Source organism: Coturnix japonica, chromosome 13 (assembly GCF_054131305.1).
Source record: "Coturnix japonica strain WE chromosome 13, WE-NBRP24, whole genome shotgun sequence".
Classification (NCBI taxonomy): domain Eukaryota; kingdom Metazoa; phylum Chordata; class Aves; order Galliformes; family Phasianidae; genus Coturnix; species Coturnix japonica.
In genome coordinates this window covers 16478733-16497124 of record NC_140675.1, presented here as the reverse complement: position 1 = coordinate 16497124, position 18392 = coordinate 16478733, and the positions used below count along the sequence as shown (strand labels likewise).

Here is an 18392-nt window from a genome sequence, read left to right as displayed (position 1 = left end):
GCGAGCAAGGGAGAAACTTTTCCCCGCCCGCTTCCACTCCGCCCCGCGGTCGCAGCCGTCCCGTGAGCTCGGCCCCACCGCCCCGGCCCCGCGGGGATGGCAGTCCGGAGGCGGGCGAGGCACCTCGGCGGGAGCGGCGGCTCCGTGGGGAGCTGCGCTGTGAGGAACCGCCCGATCTCCATCCCGGGAGGGCACGGTACGAGGAGCTCCGGGTCCCGGCTTTGAAGCGAGAGCCGTATTGAGGCAGAGCCTCCTCCGTGGAGACCGTAGCTCCGCTGAAGTGGAGCTCGCAGAAATCTCTCTTGAATAAGGAAAGCTGGGGGAAGGTTTAGGAAGCCATTTCCGCGCCCTTCAGGTCGTCCCTTTGGTGACCGAGCACCTCACGAGTTCTGAGGAGATTTGGTCAGCGCCATCGCTGTTAATAAGTCAGTCCTGACCCGTGTCTGTTCCCAGCTTAACTTTCACAAACTGCATGACAGAATGGACAAAATAATGACTGCTCGCAGGAAGGCGATGCTGCTTTCACTCACAAAGACAACTTTTGGTTGCCTAGCAGATTTTTTTTTGTGTTGGTAGAGCCCCTGTGCTCACTCAGAGGGCTGAGGTCCCGTGTGCTGATCAAAATCAGTTCTTAACACTGCTCAAAGTTGGCTCTTAAAGTCTTTGCACAAATAGCTGCTGTTCTGCTGAGCAAAGCCCACTTAGTGCCTAACCAAAAGCTAACAGCACGGCCTGCATTGCCTCACTGCACTCCCTCTGGACTAGTGGACATTAACAGCTGTCAGCAAGCTCGTGTCCTGCTAAGGAGTGGAATTACAGCAATGTGGTGAAAAGATTGCTTCAGCAATCTAAGTTCCATCAGCTTCAAACACTATGGGCAATTCAACTGAGAAGATGACATTCTCTGACATAGAAATCCCTCTGGGTGTGTCATTTTCAGTCTGAAATTAGCTTTCTCTCTGTTACAACCATAACTACACATATGAGCATCCAGTGTCATAAACAGTCTCACCTGTACAACTTTGGATTTCTACTACCCCATAAATCCCAAGTTCTGGGTAGGAGAGATTGGCAGAGTGCTTTTGTGACTTCTTCCTTTCATCCTTCCAACATCTCTAGTAGTGAAGACAGGATTTGGAACACCAAGTGGTTATAAGAGGGATGATCATAGCTCTGAAGGAGCAAAAGGGAGAGACTTGGTAGTGGCAGTGGAAGATGTGGTCCTGCTTGCATATGCCCAGGGATTTTGGGAAGGAAATATGCCAGGCTGAACACTGGGAGCAAAAGCACCTGACCAAAGCATTAGAGCTGAAATCATTCCAAATATTCCCTCCAGGTTTGCCAGTGGAATTGTGGTATTAACCAGAACACTTGATTTTTAAACAAAAGATGTTGTTTCTTACAACTTAAGTGACTAAAAAGAGGAAAACTGACTGTTCTACTTCATCATGTACTGTGTGAAAAGCATTGCCTGCTGGTAAGTGTATAATACTGTTCCTATAAGAAAAAAGAGCAATATTTAGTGGTAAAAATAGTCTTGGTTCTTCTTTAATTTCTATTACTTGTGTTTTTAATTGTTGTATAGTTGTCAACCATATTTCATTCTTAGCTAGAAGCTAAGAAGAAGTATTGTTAAAGCAACATCAACACAGTGCCAGATCACTTCAGGCTTTAACTGGGAACAAATTATCCAGGTTTTACTCTTCAGGCTTAATGTTGCATTGATGAGCTTTGAGTTCTTTTTTAAGGTTATGCTGAGCGTATGAAAAGTGCTGTTGACCTTTTGGTCTGACTCCTCTTGGCTCATTTGCATGAAGGATAGTACTGTGGAGGCAAAGGTGGAAGGCTTCCTTCTCCCTTGGCAAGCTTACATGGAAAGATGCACTAAGAAAAAAAAGCCTTTTTCCCAGTGTATATGATTCACTCTTATAAATGAAATGCAGGCCATCATGACCAAGAAAGTCTATATAACATAAATCCAGGGTAAAACATTGGTCTTACTGATAAATATTTATGCACCAAATGTGGTACATTACTACCCACAGAGGCACACCAGGGTTCTCTTAGCTTTGCACTCAGCCCATCTTCAACATTGCAAGACTAAGGAGGCTTTTCACTTTCATCCCTCAGAGCTCTGGTATACCCATAAAAAGGGTCTCACCTTTAGAATCCTTGGTGGGTCCTTGGTAAACACCTTACATACTCCTACCTACTCCAGCCCTGGGAATGTTTCCACCACCCTCTTAATGGATCATTATGAGATTAAGTAAGAGCTTCAGCTTCCCAGCAATCTCTGACTTCTTGAGTGCTGAAATCCATGTTTAGGCTTGCTGAGTTTAGAACAGGGCTGTTGGAAGAAGTTCTGAAAAAACTTATGAAATCCTGAGAAGTGCGAAAAAAATTTGTTACTCCCTTCCTTCATACCTATTAATACGCTTCTCCAACTACCACTTATTCTGCTGTCACCCTCTGAACCAAATGATGTGCGAGTCCCTCCATCACAAAATAATAATAATAATAATAATAATAATAATAATAATAATAATAATAATAATAATAATAATAATAATAATAAAGCCAGAAAATAAATGAAAGCCTTTAGGTAGCTACAGCAAGGCTTCACTGAAAAGAGTGGAAGGCTTGGGCATGAACAGCACAGCATATCACAGAGCTCTGTTCCATTGTTAATGCAGCAAACATATATAGTGTATATTAATTCCAAGTTTCCTTTTGTTTCCCAAGCTGATCTGCAGAACCTGCACATCAGTCAAGGGGATTTAAATGAAAAGGAAAAGCTCACCCTTCCTTTTCATCCCCACTCTTGTGTGTTCTCTTGAAAAATGCTCCTTTTGTATTAACATTGTAATTACTTTACGGAAACCAATAAAAATTCTGACAAAAACTAGCCAAAGCAAACTATTGCGGCCCCTGGAAATGTTATTACTGGATCAGACAAAGCTATGTGTTTTCATTAAAAGAACATTTTGAAAGCAGAGAATGGTTATGGATAATGGTGACAAAAGCACTGATTCCAGAAGCCTTTAAGGCCGGAGGACATTTTGGTTTGTATGTTGGCTACAGTGTCACCTTTCTGGAGCCCATTTGCAGAGCTTTTCTGGGTCCAAAGTAGTGAGGACAATGGTAAATTACAAAATGTGCTCAGTAATTGGATCTAGCTATTAAAATTCTGTAGCGTTAGGATTTGTCAGCCCTGACTTTGTTTGGAAAAGGAAAGGAAAGAAATTGGCAAGGACTAAAGACAAGCCACAACAAAAAATAAATTGTGGAGTCTCTGAAGTACAGTACAGCACGTCAAGGGCTTCATACATTGCAAATAAAGCTGTACGTTGCTTTCCATCCTGCCAAAACAATCACAATAGCAACCCAACCGTCTAAACATATTAGCTTTACAAATCAAATGCAGAAGAAAACAACTTCTAACCAGTCACTGTGCTAGAGAGATGAATACTGTAGACTAGATCTTGTTATTAACAAGAGAGGTAATAAGGACTTGGCCAGAGAAAACTTGCCATTGTTTGAAATCTGTAGAAGTGTGTGGTTAATGGCAAGACTAGGATATGATTGGGCAAACAAAATTCAAAACAAGGTCAAAGTGCCCACAATAAAAAACTATTTTGAAAAGTAGCCACTTGTGCTGCTTAGATAAAAGGATATATTTCGTCAGTTGGTTACTGACCTTGTCACCCAAAAAAGTCTTGAACCACTCAGAAGTCATTAAGAGTGAATTAGAAAACACGCCTGTTTGCTCCTGAAGAGAACTGATAACTCTCAGCACATTTCAAGTAATATCAAATGTTTAGAATGTAAGAAATGAATAAATCATTTCTTCACATGAACTGTAAAGTGAAATAAGCTACTTAGCATTCTCATTTCTTAGTAATGACGAGACACATGAGGAAACGTACCCATTTACAGCAAAAGGAGTGACAAACAGCTCACTCGTGACAATGCTATCTTTCTGTATGAATCTGCTCTGTAAAACATACCCATAAATATTTAGACTCTGACATCTACAAGATGTTTTTGCTGACAGGCCCATGCAGCAAACTACTGCATTCCTGCAGTTTTCTCACTTAAATGGCAAGTCTGCTGTGCAGACGTACTGCCCCCCTAAAATTGGTGCACACATACATATGCACATTTCCAAATATCTGCACATAAAAATTCCAGTCCAGGGACCCAATCATCTGAAAAGAATTTCTGGATTAATATATTGTCTGAGAATGAACACACACTACAGAGTCCATGTGGAAATTCATTATCTTTGTTTATTATTATAGTATGTCTCCATCAGAATATTGCCCCTACTTAAGTCTGATGTAAGTTTCAGTATTTTAATGATCACTTTGTTAAATCTCAAAGTAAAGGCATTGCAGGGAGAAAACAGCCTCTACAGGTTTTAACTCACTGAAGTCAGTGCAATAAGCCCTTAACTCCTTGGGTGAGCATTCAGCAGTGAAACAGACTCTGACCTCAGATACTCATTTCTAAATCTCATTGTTCTATTGGGATGTTGCCACAGGCACGATTTGGACCTGTGCACTTTTAAAACATTTCACAGAGTGGAATTTATTTTCATAGCGATTGCAAGAATTAATATTAAATGGACACAACATGAGCCTCGCCATTAATAATAGCTATAGTTTTTAGCAAGCTACAGGCAATTCTAATAAAAAGCATAAATTAAAGGTATTAACAAATCATGCAAATTTTACATTTTAATTTCTACTACATAAACAGTGCATGAGGGTATTAGGAGACGGCAGTGTGTTGTAATTCTTGCAACATTAGGAGTCTCAAGGCATTTAGTGTTTTCTCAAAGATAATCATAGGAATATGAGAAAGCCTTTTACCCTCATATCCAATTTAAAAAGAAAATAAATAAAAGAAGGAAATATTTTTGTTATATAAAAGCTGTCATTTTTTAAGCCAATTTTGAAATGGATTGTGACTTGACTCCTGTGTTTTAAATGTAGGTACTTGCCAATGCTAAGATGCCATCATACTGGTTCAAATGCCTATATATATATATTCTGATTCTAATTAAACTTTGGGAAGGTAGCACAAGTTACAGTGCAGGAGCAAGCTGTAAAAATCGGTTTCACATAAAAGGTATGGGCAAGAGATACTCATGAGTTTAGACGCAGACTACTGAAGGAAAATCTGAAGCTGTGGAGGAAAGAACTAATTGGAAAGGTCTGTCTTCATTGCTTGAAGAAGTGGCTGTGCACAGCCCTCCTCCTCTTTCCCTCTGACCCGCTCCCTGTTTCCACCAGAAGGAAACACATACTTGTAAAGGGGAGATTCAAAGGGAAATCAGACTGTGTTTCTCCAGACTGGCCATTAGCTTATGGCTGGTATCTACCCTTAGCGATGGGTAGATTAGCTGGGCAATCTGAATGGCCACCACTGGGAGCAAATGGGACAGCAGCAGGATTTAGATCAAGGAGCAGGACTTTGTTGAAGGTAGGAGTAGCACTGTAAATTTTAAGCCATTAAAACTTTAATTTGTAAGAGGTAGTATCATTATGATGAGGTAAGATAAGATAAAGTGTGGGTTTCTGCATATAAGTGCAACGGTAGCAACAGTAATGGAAGGACAGTTGGACTAGATGATCTTTTAGGTCCTTCTCAACCTTGTTATTCTATGATTCTTTGATTCTATGGAGTTTGGTAACTGAAGGGGCATCAGGGAATTGCCTGAAAAAGAAGGAGAGAGAGACAGTTCAGAGCATAATCTGGTGTATTTAGCAGAAACAGAAAATACCAAGTGAGATTAATCTAGATGACTTGTACAGTAGCTGTGTTCAGGACCCAGCTTTTCAATTTGATCTGCACATACTTGTGTTGAGAAAGGGGGAGTATTTGTCTAATAGAGATGAGAGCAAATTTAGCTGAACTGAATTTCTCCCTGATGGGAAGTGAATTCTCTGGAAGTGAATTCTCTGGAACCGAAAGCACTTCTGGGAAAGCTGTTTCTTCTTCCCTCCCTCTTCCCATCCACCCCATTCTAGGACTTGAGCACTTGCAATTGTTCCCTTGCCAGGCAAATGTCATCCGCCGCACAGTTGGATCCACTGCTTTACTTCTTGCATTTATCCCAAGATCAGTCTAGACTTGTCTAGTATTGCCTTGCATTCCTGGCAGCTGTAAGGAAACATATGTCTTGCTGGCTGCATGTGGGCTGCTCAGATTGAAGGAGATGTGGCCAGAATGCCCAGGCTGGGCTGCTTTCTGAAAACCACAACAGCTTCAGTTTTCTTCCTTTTAAGAATTCCATCTAAACTGTGTTGTTTTCTTTTCTCTGTGGTTAAAACATCACGTAGGGCAGTGTTTACAGTCCTCTGTGTGGAAAAGTGTATTCTCAATAACATCTAGCCTTGCAGTTCTTCCTCTTTCAGAGACTCTGTATCTCAGTTTTGTTCCTGCACAAAGCTCCTTTGTGTGTGAATATTCAAAAATAATTAATAGCAGATAAAACCCTAATTATTTCTTCAGGAAAGGAATAACAGGAGCTCCCATTTCCACATGGGTTTTATAAGTCACTGGATGTACTTATCCTGTAGAGTTACCAAATGGGTCAAGTTCTTTTCTTGGACATGTTCTGAAACATAAAAGCTTGGTAAAAGGGCACTTTTTAATTTTTTTTTTTTTTTTTTCCCTTTTTGGACTTTGCATTTACCTGCCATCCAGTTTTCTATTTTTCACCAGCTTAAACAAATGCTTTTTTGTAGGATGCACAATGAAATGTAACACCAGGAGGGAGAAGCAGGGAAGCCAGATGATAGCATGATGCCACAGCAGCTGTGTCTGGTGAGTAGCACTGCAGCACCTGCAAGGGTGAGTTGCATGACACTTCACTATGCAGATCACCAGAGCATGTCTGATAGTGAGACTGCCGCAAGGTTTCCTGGCAATGTCTATTTTTCAGGATCAAATGACATATTTATTTCATTAGTTCTCTTTTTAGCCAGGGCTTAGATGCAGATAAGTGAATCATTACAGATACCAGGAAGCAGAAAATTCTAAAAATGGCAGACATTCATAGAATGTGAATAGTATGTGTCAGCCATTTCCTGCTATTTCTACTCTAGTGTGTTCACGTGAGCAGAGGCTACTCTAGGAATTTAGATCTGTGAAGCTGAAGGACCTATGTTCTAAAAATCCCTATGTGAAGAGAATAATATCCAATACAAACCATTCAGGATATACAGTTTATATTTTAGTATAACCTAGAATATCTCTTAGGCATGAAGAAATTACAGCACTCAGTTGCACAACAGCAATAAGATTTTCTTCCTCCCAGTTATGTATAAATTCATAATCTGAAGCTCTGTGTTTCTTTATGTATGTCATAGTATACTCTTGAAAATTGTTCCCTGTGGCACAGTGCCGTAAGTTATCATAAGAGTGCTAGAAGAATGTTACATAAGACCTGTTTGGCTCAGTTGAATCTGTCAATTTATCATGGTGAGATAGTATTTCCATTTTATTAAAGTTTACACATTTTGATTGCACCTATTTTGTCCATGCGTGGTAAGCAAAAGTATAATTCAGGAAATGGACATATAACATCTGAAGAAGGCTTTGAGAGTAGATTAAGACTTAAACAGCACAAAGCAGAGGGGAAGTTGAGATATAAGAATAGTCTCAGCTAAGAACAGACATAAGAAGGTAACTTCGTACACTGGTGTTGACCTCATGTCAAGGAATTCATAAACAGTATAAATTAGGAAAAAAATAGAAGGTTTCATCCTCTATTTACAGTCTCAGCATTTTTTCAAAGAACTGGAAAGAGATTAGTAATGCTCACGTGCTTCTCTGTGTGGCAGGAAACAGTGATGCACTGTAGTTTTTTTATGACCAAGAGAATGTGGATGTGCTAAGATAGAAAGCCATGGACAGTAAATTATCTCCTACAGTGGTTGGTAACTATATCTATAAAACTACCTTCTCATTTTCCCCTGTGACTTCATAGTTTATGCAGTACATGTGGTTATTTCATCTGGTAGCAGCACTTTGTTTTCACCTCATGCACTAGGTAAGGTATATGTAAAACAATACAGTTTTTACACTTCCACATGCAAGCCTGTGGAAAGCTGATGAACATGGAAGTCACAAAAAAATGGATGGGTGTTTTTTGGCAAATGTGGTGGTGCTTGTAGTGAATTGATGCACTAATCACTTTTCGTAATTAGCTATGAATGTTTTAGATCAGTGATACCATTTATTAGTAACTACTATGGAAGTATTTACATGTTACTGTAAGTGAATTCAAATTCACATTTTTCCAACATGTTCTATTGATAAATTTGCAGAGAAAGAAATAACCTTTTTGATAATCCAGCATGGAACTGTCTTTACTCCCTGTGTCTCAACATTCAATGTGTACAAGTTCAATGAGTTAAGCAGAGCTCACAAGTATCAGATGTTTTTGTTGAAAAACATTGAAAAATCTTTTCCTATATGCTTTAATAAACTTGAATTAACCAAGAGCATGGTCCTAAATATCATTCAGTAATTTTACTTCACATGCCTCAATTGCTTGTGACTGCTAACTATCCAACTGCCACTTTGTTTGAAGAGCAAACAGTGAAGCAGTCTGCAATCTGCAGTTTAAATTCACAGGAAGGGTGTTAAAATTCTTTAGGGACTGTCCTGTTCAACCTTTAGTTGATAACAGTAATCCCTCTTTGAAGAGATTTACTGCTTAGCAAACATTTTTCAGTACATTAATGATTTATGAAGTCACTGAATGCACAAGATCTCTAGCCAGTCATAGTGGAGAGCTGGACATCATCTCAGCATAAAAGTAAGAATGCCTTTTGTAAAGAAACATGCACAAATCTTTGTCAAGTAAGTTTTAAATTGTTTGCTGTGGACTCCCACAGTAACCCTTGTCTGCTGACAGATCTGTTCCAGAATCTCTTGAATTATTTAGGTGGTGCAACTACTATACTACAGATTTTCCTCTCCCTGTCACATTCTTTCTTTTCTTCCAGAGTGATGGTTTGCAAAGAACTGTGAACTCTTCAGTGATAAACCACAATCCCTGAACTATACAGGCACATATAAGCACTACACATACATGTTTACAATGTGTGTTCACTAAACATACAGATAATGTAGATCTACACTATGAGTACTACTAGTCCTCCATAATTCGGTCAATAGAAGTTGCTCCCATATCATGTTTAATGCTGGAGGGATACAAAGAGAGAGGTGCCCCAAGAACAGATAACAGAACAGAACTTCACCCTAGATAACAAGGCTACATAATGCCCAGTCTGCTTTTGTGTCTGCCAGCTGCTGTCAGACAGACTGCATTGTTGAGCAGATGTTGGAAGAGATTAGACAATGCAGGGAATAAATAATAAAGTGGGGCATTAAATAGTTTGTTTGGTGTTTGTTTTTGTTTTTGTTTGTTTGTTTTAGCAATTTCCACTTTCTGCCCTAATGATGAAGATGTTGGCTAGTGAATGAGACATCTCACAATATCCACCTCCTTTAAGGACATAAGGCCGGTTAGCATACACAGTTTGAAGGGAAGAATACTGCTAGAAAATCAGACTGTGATGGCATTCAGACTGGTCATTAGTAGTGCAATAAATATCAAAATTTTAAATATTTAAAAATTGGAGTAAAATACCCAATTTTAGCAATGCTGCTAACATGCAGTCAGTTATTCTACAGTTAGTTCTACTGTTCCAAAGCCAAAGTGGTTATATCATTTTCAAACTTCTGCCTATTTTGTAATACATATTTTAGAACTATTCATACTCAGATAAACTAGTTAACCAAAATATTCACTGTTGCTACTTTGTTGATTCTCTAGCTGGAAAGAAGGAATGAAGGGATTCTTTGCCTTCTTACCCTTCTGTTTGGTCAAAAGCTATAAGCTCTGTTTATTTTCTCAGTCATTCTGTTTTATTTCCACTGTACAAGCAGGACATTTTAGCCTGTTTCTCTACTCTCCCACAACCTTGCAGGACTGCTCTAGTTTCACCTGAAGTGCTGCTCTGCAGAAGGTGCTGGAAGGTAAAGGTCTTGTCCTTATAGGCCTTCTTGGTATGTGGAAACCATTGTAGTTTGCAAATCAAAACAGCCTTACTTGTTGTGAAAATATGGACCTAGCAACGCTTTGTAGGTGCAAATGGTTGTGGGTTTGGTGGGATGTAGCAAGGTTCTATTATTAGCTTTTAAATTGCTCAAGCAGTTCAAAAGCTGTATGGGATTCTTAAATTGTTCCTGAAAGAATATGTAGAGTCTCTTGGGTTGAGTCATTCATCCACTGTGTTCTCATCTGAGTTTTCCCATTACTCTAATCCATTGATGTTCTTTGTCCTAGGATTCTTCATTCAGTTCATGATGGTATTGCAGAAGCCCCTGGGGAACTCTTTACCACATCTTAAGAAAATGTAGCATTGGCTCCCAGCATGCAAACTTCTGTTTCTAGGTGCATTTGTTTGCTGTAACAAGCATGGTCTGCTTTGAACACACTACAAATTGAATGAAGACTTTTTGCATGTTAGTTCCTCCCACTGGGCTCTGCATCAGAGCTAATGAACATCTGTCTGACACTGCACTACTTGTCCTGCCCAAGAGGCTGTTGTTGCATAGAAGTACCTCCAATCATCATCCCAGAATGTATTTCTCTTCCTCTTTACTTATGTCCCATTTTGTTAGCCACATGACTACCTTTTATTCAAACTCTGTGAATGTGGCTTAGGACAAAGCTACTGCTGCCCTTTCACTATTGAAGATACGACTTTTTTTTTATTTTTTAAATCTATTTAGGATTAAATGTACTTGGTATTCTGCCTTTAATTTGAACAGGTTCTACTCAACCCAGTAAGAGCAGGTTTCTACTTATGCCCCATAAGGGCTTGAATATGAATTATCCTAGAGCTGCAGTAAGTTTCTTCTTCTATTATCTTTACTTACATGATTTAGCCATCTTCATACTAGCTTGTTTCCCATATTTGACTAAAATTAGTTCTGCTCTCCTAGTGTATTGGAAAGACTGTACTAGAGTACAAGAAGATTTTGAGTCCTTCAGTGCTTTGAGCCTGGGTGAACCATATCAAGCAGCTTAATCTCCTTTCATTGTGAGCCTCTTGAAGGTCTCTTAAATTATATCATATAAACTATTCCCATATTTTCTTCCCACTATCCCTGTTTTAATTATGTACAACCTTGCTGCCACCATTGTGAATGCTTTCCGCAGTTTGTCTGTATGTGTTCAATAACAGATAGCATCCTCATTTAATTGCTCAGCACCCCTCGTGTTTAACCTATAGCATTTGTTTGACTCTCCTTCCTTTCCAGTTGGCATAAGTTCGTTGCTGACTCCTCGTCTCACTAGTTACAGCCCAGAAGAAAAGTGCTGAGAACAGCTGCTGAAATTCAGCCCAGAGAAGTGCCCTTAAACTGGCTCAGTGGACAACTCAAGTGCCTCCCCACCTTGCCTGTAGGACCAGGCACTGAGCTGGCTCTGGCAGCTGCCTCAGGGTAAACAAGGGGTGAAAAGGAACCTGCAGTCCTGAAGTAGAAATGAAAGGAGACAGTGAGTCCGTTGAGGTATACAACACTACTCATTTTCTCCCATGAGGCTTTACTATAAAGCAAGAAGATTTGCTAGGACTGCTATCAGCACTTTAAAAATCTGCTTCATCTTTGGAGTTAACTGACTTTACTGCTTGCTTCAGGCTCTCACTTAATCAAAACATGTACAGCAAGAGCTCTTATCTCTCTTTTTGCTAACCACAAAATACTGTACAGTGCCAGTTTAGCATCTTCAGCCCAAAGCATGCTGGTGTATGGCAGCAATATGCATTTGCTAATCACTACTTACGCCTGGTAACAATGACTTCAGACACCCCAGTAGGACAAAAAGTACAATACTGACAAAAACATGCTTTAAGAAATTTGCGTTTTCCTTCCGCAAATAAGAGTCCGTCTATGAGTGAGGGCTGCTATGACGTTTTGAGTCCGTGTTTGTGTGTGTTTTAAATGTCCTCAATTGTGCATCACATTCTGTACGAGATGATTCACTTTTTCCAACCACTTCACTGTTGCACATATGGAATCTGTTTTATACTGTCAGCCAGTACTGTACAATGTTTCTTCCCCTTGTGTATATAAGCCATGCTGAGGCTTTCAGTCAGTCCTATAATGTGCATATTTCTGCACTGTCCTTCACAGGAGGCAGAAGGGAAAGATGTAGGATTTGGATATTTTATTCTGTAATCCCAAAATGTAATCTAAGAATATATTAAAATTTATTGTAATAGCCACTGCAAGAACACAGAAGATTACTTGATGCATTGTTAACTTGCACAGTATAGGGTGCTTAGCTTGTGATCCTAAAATCTCTTTGTTCCTGAGATTTTAAGTTTTTTTAGTCTTAGAAAGATTATATTGGTGCTTTTTATCCCCTGAAACTTTTGACTGTCACATTTGCAGAAGATAAAAGCTTTTCCTGTGATGCAAGGCCTTCTCATCTGACTTACCCTTTCAGTGTTTAGCAACTGGGATTAAAGCTTTAGCTTGCAGCAAAACAAAAGTTCTAAAGTAAGCAACTGTCAATAAGTGTTGTCTGTTGTTCTAGAATATTCACAATCACTTACAGATTGCTGCGGCTGATTGGCAGTACTCAGTGACTGCTTCAAGAGGTTGGAACTGGCATCAGAACTTGTGGACATGTCACAGGGGAGGAGCAGGGGCCTTGGGGATATGTATCTTTTCATTTGATCTGCCATCTAACCCAGAACTACAGCAAACTCTCATCCTTATTCAAAATGTTGGTTGTTACTCTTTGGTCTATTTCTTTTTTTCTACTCTGTAAGTGATAGAAGCATCCATTTCCAGATTATTTTCCAGTTTTCCTGTGGCTGTCCATTGCAGTCTCCTTGTCTTTCCTTTTGTTTGGCACAAACTGTGTTGTAAGTTAGTGCACAGAATAATAAACTAAATCTCAAAATATTGAATCACTTGTGTTGTGAAACCATAGATTCTAAATGTGGGCACTGAGTGAACTCATTGAAGTGCTGGTGCTGGAGAGCCGTTCCCTCACCCTCCTCCTTCATGTGCACCTAAAACCAGCCTGACAGGTGAGAAACAGGCTTTCTGGTGTGGGTTATTTTATGCCTGCTTTGATAATGCCTGCAGCTCTGCCAGGTGCAAGGTGTGGCCGCATGGGAGCTGAGCTGCCTTGTGCTGAGTTGTTTATCTTTGCTGGGAAACCTGCCTTTACCAACTGGTGGTAGGGAACTCTGCGCTTAAACATCATGCTTAAAGAAGACCACCTATGGTGAAGGAAGCCCCATCTGCCCCTGTATTATTCTATACTGAATAATTAAATCCATAATGAAGAAAGAAGAGCTTGTGCCATTGGAATGCTGTGTTTTTATTTTCTCCTAATGGCTAACTGTAAAGATCATAGACTCCTTTAGAATCTGGATCCCTCTCCACCCTTCCAAAGACAGAGTTGCTGCTTTGTAAACTTACTGTATTACTGTTTTCTACATATCCACAATGGTAGTGGTAGAGTTGTAGTGCTTACTTGTGACAAAAACAGTTTTAGTGTTGAATGGAATATTTGCATGTGCCAGTAGATACTGGAATACAAACTTCTGTTTTGTAAACAAATGTAGTTTTGATGCAAACAGGTTCCCAGTTTTAGAAAATGTTTTGTGCTAATGGGGTTGAGGACAGCAAACATTTTAATTGGTCTTTTTTGTGATCTCTGGGTTATTTGTGTCCTGTCTCCCCTCATTTTCTTCTTTCCTCTGCCACTGAAAGATTTTCTTTCTCTTTTCATAAGTGAACATTTATTCACATACTGCTATGTAGTCTTGCTTTTCATGAATGTGAGGAAGCCATCCGTGTGGGTTCAACCAGTAGATGAAAATAAATAAAACACTTCTTGTAAGTGGTATGTAATTTTATATGCAATACAAAGAATTACTGGAGTTTGTTTCTTTGATATCTTGAAGAATGCATTACTGCTTTTCAGACCTTGAACCTGTGGTGGTATATTAATATGGGGAATTTTGCTAATGGCTTTACCTAAAATGACTGCTTTACATAATGTACAGGAGGGAAAACACTGACTTGTGAAAATTCAAATAATTTTGTGGGAACAAAATATACACTTGGCATTTTTTTCCAAGGAAGAATTCCTACTGCTTGAGCGAGAGAGCTGTCCTTAGATGTCCCTCTGACCAGAGAATGTGGCTACCCTCAGGTCTTGGTTTGCAGTTCTGCTGACAGTGTTGCCTCCCAACTTGCAGATCTTCCTCTGTCCTACTGAATTTGTTTCATTTCTTATCTATTAAACATCCTCCAGGACACGACTGAGACTGTGTACTGCATAGGAACTCCCCTTGTTCAGATTCCTGTACTGCCATCCCTAGCATATGCCTGATGTTTGCCAGCCATTTGCTTGTCAAATAAGGATGGAATGAGGACAGAGTTCCTGTCCTGAACAGATCGGCCAAATTCATGTTTTACCTTACCCCTAAGCATTCAGCCTCTCAGACCATTTGGCATTCTGGAGTAGTCTATCACAGACATCTGTTTCATGTCATCCATTAAAAAAAAAATACATAGCACCTCTGTTGTATCTGCCTGGATGCAAAGAGAACAGGCTGGTATGCAATTGCCTGGCATCATCTTAAGGAATGAAATACGATGCCTTCAGAGTTTAATTCTGTACCTTTGGACTCTGTCACACAATCAGACCCTGAAGGTGCCAACATTTTCTTACAGTGCAAGTTTCCAAGTTCAAAAAGGTAACAGTGATTGCAGTTTTTCCTCTTAATTGAAGTCAAATGGTAGAATATGCTTGATAATATAGGACTTCTTGATTCTTTCTGCTTTCCAAGAAAGATGCAATTGGTTGGAATAGTTTTAGACTCACTGCCCGGAGGACCTGCCAAAGAGCTGCTTTATAGATTTCAGCATTTCCATTTTGCAGTTTTCCATAAGACAATGAATTTTTTCCTCTATCCCGGATCAAGACAAAGTCACACACTTGAAATGAATGAAAACTAAAAGGTATTAAAAGATGACTTGAGCAGGAATGTCTGCTTTCAGTTTGTTGCTTCCTGGGTTGCAGGACTGCCAAACAATCTTGTCATCTTAAACTCTGGGTGGCATCTTTAGATGCATAGAACCTGATATTTATGCTGAAAGGAGAAGGGATGTACCAAAATGGTGATGCCTTAACTTTACATGCAGTGAGCTCCAAGTGTACTCGTTAACAAGATGTGAGCATAGCTCAAGATATGGTCCCATTTAATATAGCAGATAGTATTACAGGATTCTGAACAGCAGACTTGCTAGTTGTGGCACAAAAATTATATAGAGCCATTACTCTTGCTTCTCCTTTTTACATGTATGGTTCTAGCTGTTCATTTCAATTTTCTGTAATGACACCCATGTCTTGTTATGTAGTTTGCAGAAACAATTAGAGGCTTCATGAGTGCAAAGAGCGAAGTGAACTTCCTTGCTACTTGCCAAAGTTCCTTTAGAACACTTCCCTTATAAACTTAATGCAGGTATTTGTTAAAAAACGAAGCTTATTTGAACCCACAATAGAGAAACTTAAGCCATGTGTAGCAGTGCCACCTAGTGTAGTCTGTCAATCCCTGGTTTTCAGGACTAAGCACATTTTTACTCTCGCATCGTGAATCTATAATGGTTCCAAAAACAAGCATTATCTCTTTGTTGTAGAGAGGCTATTTAAATTTGTTCCTCTTGAAATCTGGGCCAGAATATCATCTTCAATGAGTCTGGCTCTTAGGATGTCTTTCATTTTTGTTTCACTCTTCTTTGGAGAACTAATTACAAAATACTTTGAACTAACCCATGTAGAACAGGTTATTTTCTTCAGCTCATGTTTAACTTTTAAAATAAAGTGGTAGGTAAGGTGGAGCCATGATCAAATATCAGCTTGATATTGCTTATATCTATTGAGTATCCCAAATATTTTATAAGATCATTCATTGATGAAAGTAGCAGTTAATATGATCAAGCAGGTAGAATTTTGCATCCCTTTCTATAGAAAACTCAACAAAGGAGGGGGGGGGAGGATGACAACAAGAATTAAATTACACACTTCAAACAAATACTAAATGGTTTTCCTCTGTGAGAATTCCAAAAAGAAATGAGTTTAAACATGCTGTGACATTCAGCAAATTGTTGTACCTTACAGACCTCGGGCTGTAATCAGCTGTTATTGCTGTTAAGTTTTGTCTCCCTGATGTCTAAGAGTATCTCCTACAAGTCTGAGTCTTGTCATAAATAAAGCCATGGAGTGGATTTTTACTTATACTGTATCACCTCTACCTATTAACTAATGTAATCTAGAGGAGTTCCTCTGGATTTTCATCAGTGGTAAGGAAGTGGATCTAGTTCTCTTTGCCTGTTTAACCAAGAGGAAGTACATCACCACAGCTGGGATTTGTGTGTTTTTTCTGGATTCCCAAAGGAAACACTGTCAGCCAAAGTTAGAAATGGCAGGAGGACAGAAAGCAAAAGGCACAACTGCTGGATTTAGACTTACATAGGATTTGGACTGTTTGGCATTCTGACTTAGCTGCCTCAACATTTCCAGTTTAGAACTGTTTATCTAGTGCTGTCTAGTTTGTTAGAAACAGACGCTGCTGAGGCCCACCCACGGAACATGAAAGGTCCTGTCTTAGATCAGGTTGCAGATATGCCCTCCTTACATCTGCTGATTTCAGCCACCACGGGGGGAAAGCTCTGCCAACAGGATATTTGAAGGAGAAATTTATATGAAAGGCTCTAAAGATTGTAGATCTATCATTACTCAGCATCTTCTGCATAGATAATTTATGGCATATTGATCCTCAGAATATCAGAATGTTATGCAGTGCAAATTACAAGCTTCTCAGAGATAACTCCAGATGCTAATGCACTTGAGTTCTTCCCTTGAAGGCAAAGTGAGACTGATTACTTCATGCTTCATGGGTTTATCCTTCTTCATAGGTGATGAGATTCACGTTCAGCCTTGCATGTGCATCAGCATGATTTTTGTTTGCTTGTTTCACCTCATTTGGGGCTTGCATCTGCACCGCTTTGATCAAGGCAGTAGTAGCTCCAGAACATGGAGAAAATGGACAGTGTTTCTTCCTGAGCCGAGATCAGTATTTCAACATGCATCTATATAAAGAATAATTAAAATTAGTAATTCTAATGTAGTCCATTAACATAGTCAGTTTTGGAAGCTTTGGAGTGGGAGGGCATCCATATAGCTTCAAGTTTGTGAGCCTAATTTATTTATTTATTAGAAGCATGTGACACATAAAGATGTCAGTGGTCCTGTAGTTGCTGATTCTAGGCAAGTACTAGATAGAGCAGGAACATTTAAGAGTTTTCTGGCCCCGATGTTTAAGTAATGGCCAGGTCTTCAGGTGGCACACAAAGTACACTGAGAGCATATAGAGGGAAGGGAAACCTGTGTTGTTGATAAATGTGAGAATGTTTGATCTTACTCTGATGTTGATCACTGATTTAGTGGAAAATGATGTTTTACACAAAAAAACAGGTGGTTCAGTTCTTCCCATTCTGCCAGCATGCTAATACAGAACATTTGAGGGGAGGCACTATTAGAATGTTGGTGTTGCAGGTGTTGCATCACAGGCCTTTTTTTTTTTTTTTTTTTTCCCTGGGTTATGCAATAAAAAGTTTTGAAAGTACACTAAGGGTGGAGATCCTGATGGCAATGTCTTTCCACTACTGTTACAGACCATCTGGTGTGTTTTGGTACCACAGTCTCAACTAAGTCCCGCTGCAGACCCCTCCAGGGCTGTCTTCTGCCACAGTCAGCAAAGCCAGTTAGCTTTGGAAAGGAACTTCTTGAAACTCAATCACATGGCTTCACTTTCATTCCCAAGAGGCAGCCACATCAAATGAAAACTTTACTTTGGTGGGTTTTCCAGATCCAGGGTTGATTTGTGCATGGAAGACTGACAGATACCATAAACAAGAATTATGTATTTTGGACAAAGGAAAATCAAAGTAAACAGGCTGCAAGTGCAGCCTCACAGTAACAGCCAGGTCATGATTTTGGACTCTTCTGGATTTCACAGCTTCACTTGAGTATTTTACAATCAGAATAGAAATGTAATTACTTATAAGATATTTCTCCATTGGTCCCGTGTATCAAGTTCAACATAGCTGCTAATTTCCAAGAAGCAAAGTAAACAGTCTTTTGAGGCAGCACTCATTTACAGATTTTATAGGGGGCTTTACTGGAAGGAAATTTCTTCCCAGTCAAAACAAAGTCACCCTTCCTTATCTTGAGGATGTTGTGAGCTCTACTGAATTTCAGGGATGATGAA

The 18392-nt window shown here is 39.6% G+C and overlaps 1 long non-coding RNA gene across 4 annotated transcripts in view; it reads left to right on the top strand.

The window, feature by feature from the left end:
• The first annotated feature begins 30 nt into the window (after positions 1-30).
• Positions 31-18392, top strand: part of LOC107320860 (uncharacterized) — a 40216-nt gene continuing 21854 nt past the window's right edge. The window contains exons 1-4 of one of the 4 annotated variants that reach the window (XR_001558401.3): positions 31-1477; positions 6756-6834; positions 11350-11601; positions 12653-13008. This is a non-coding gene — a long non-coding RNA (uncharacterized LOC107320860). Of the gene's footprint in view, positions 1478-6755; positions 6835-11349; positions 13009-18392 lie in introns of those variants that run through there. The other 3 variants (XR_014934094.1, XR_001558399.3, XR_014934093.1) reach the window with 3 other exon arrangements.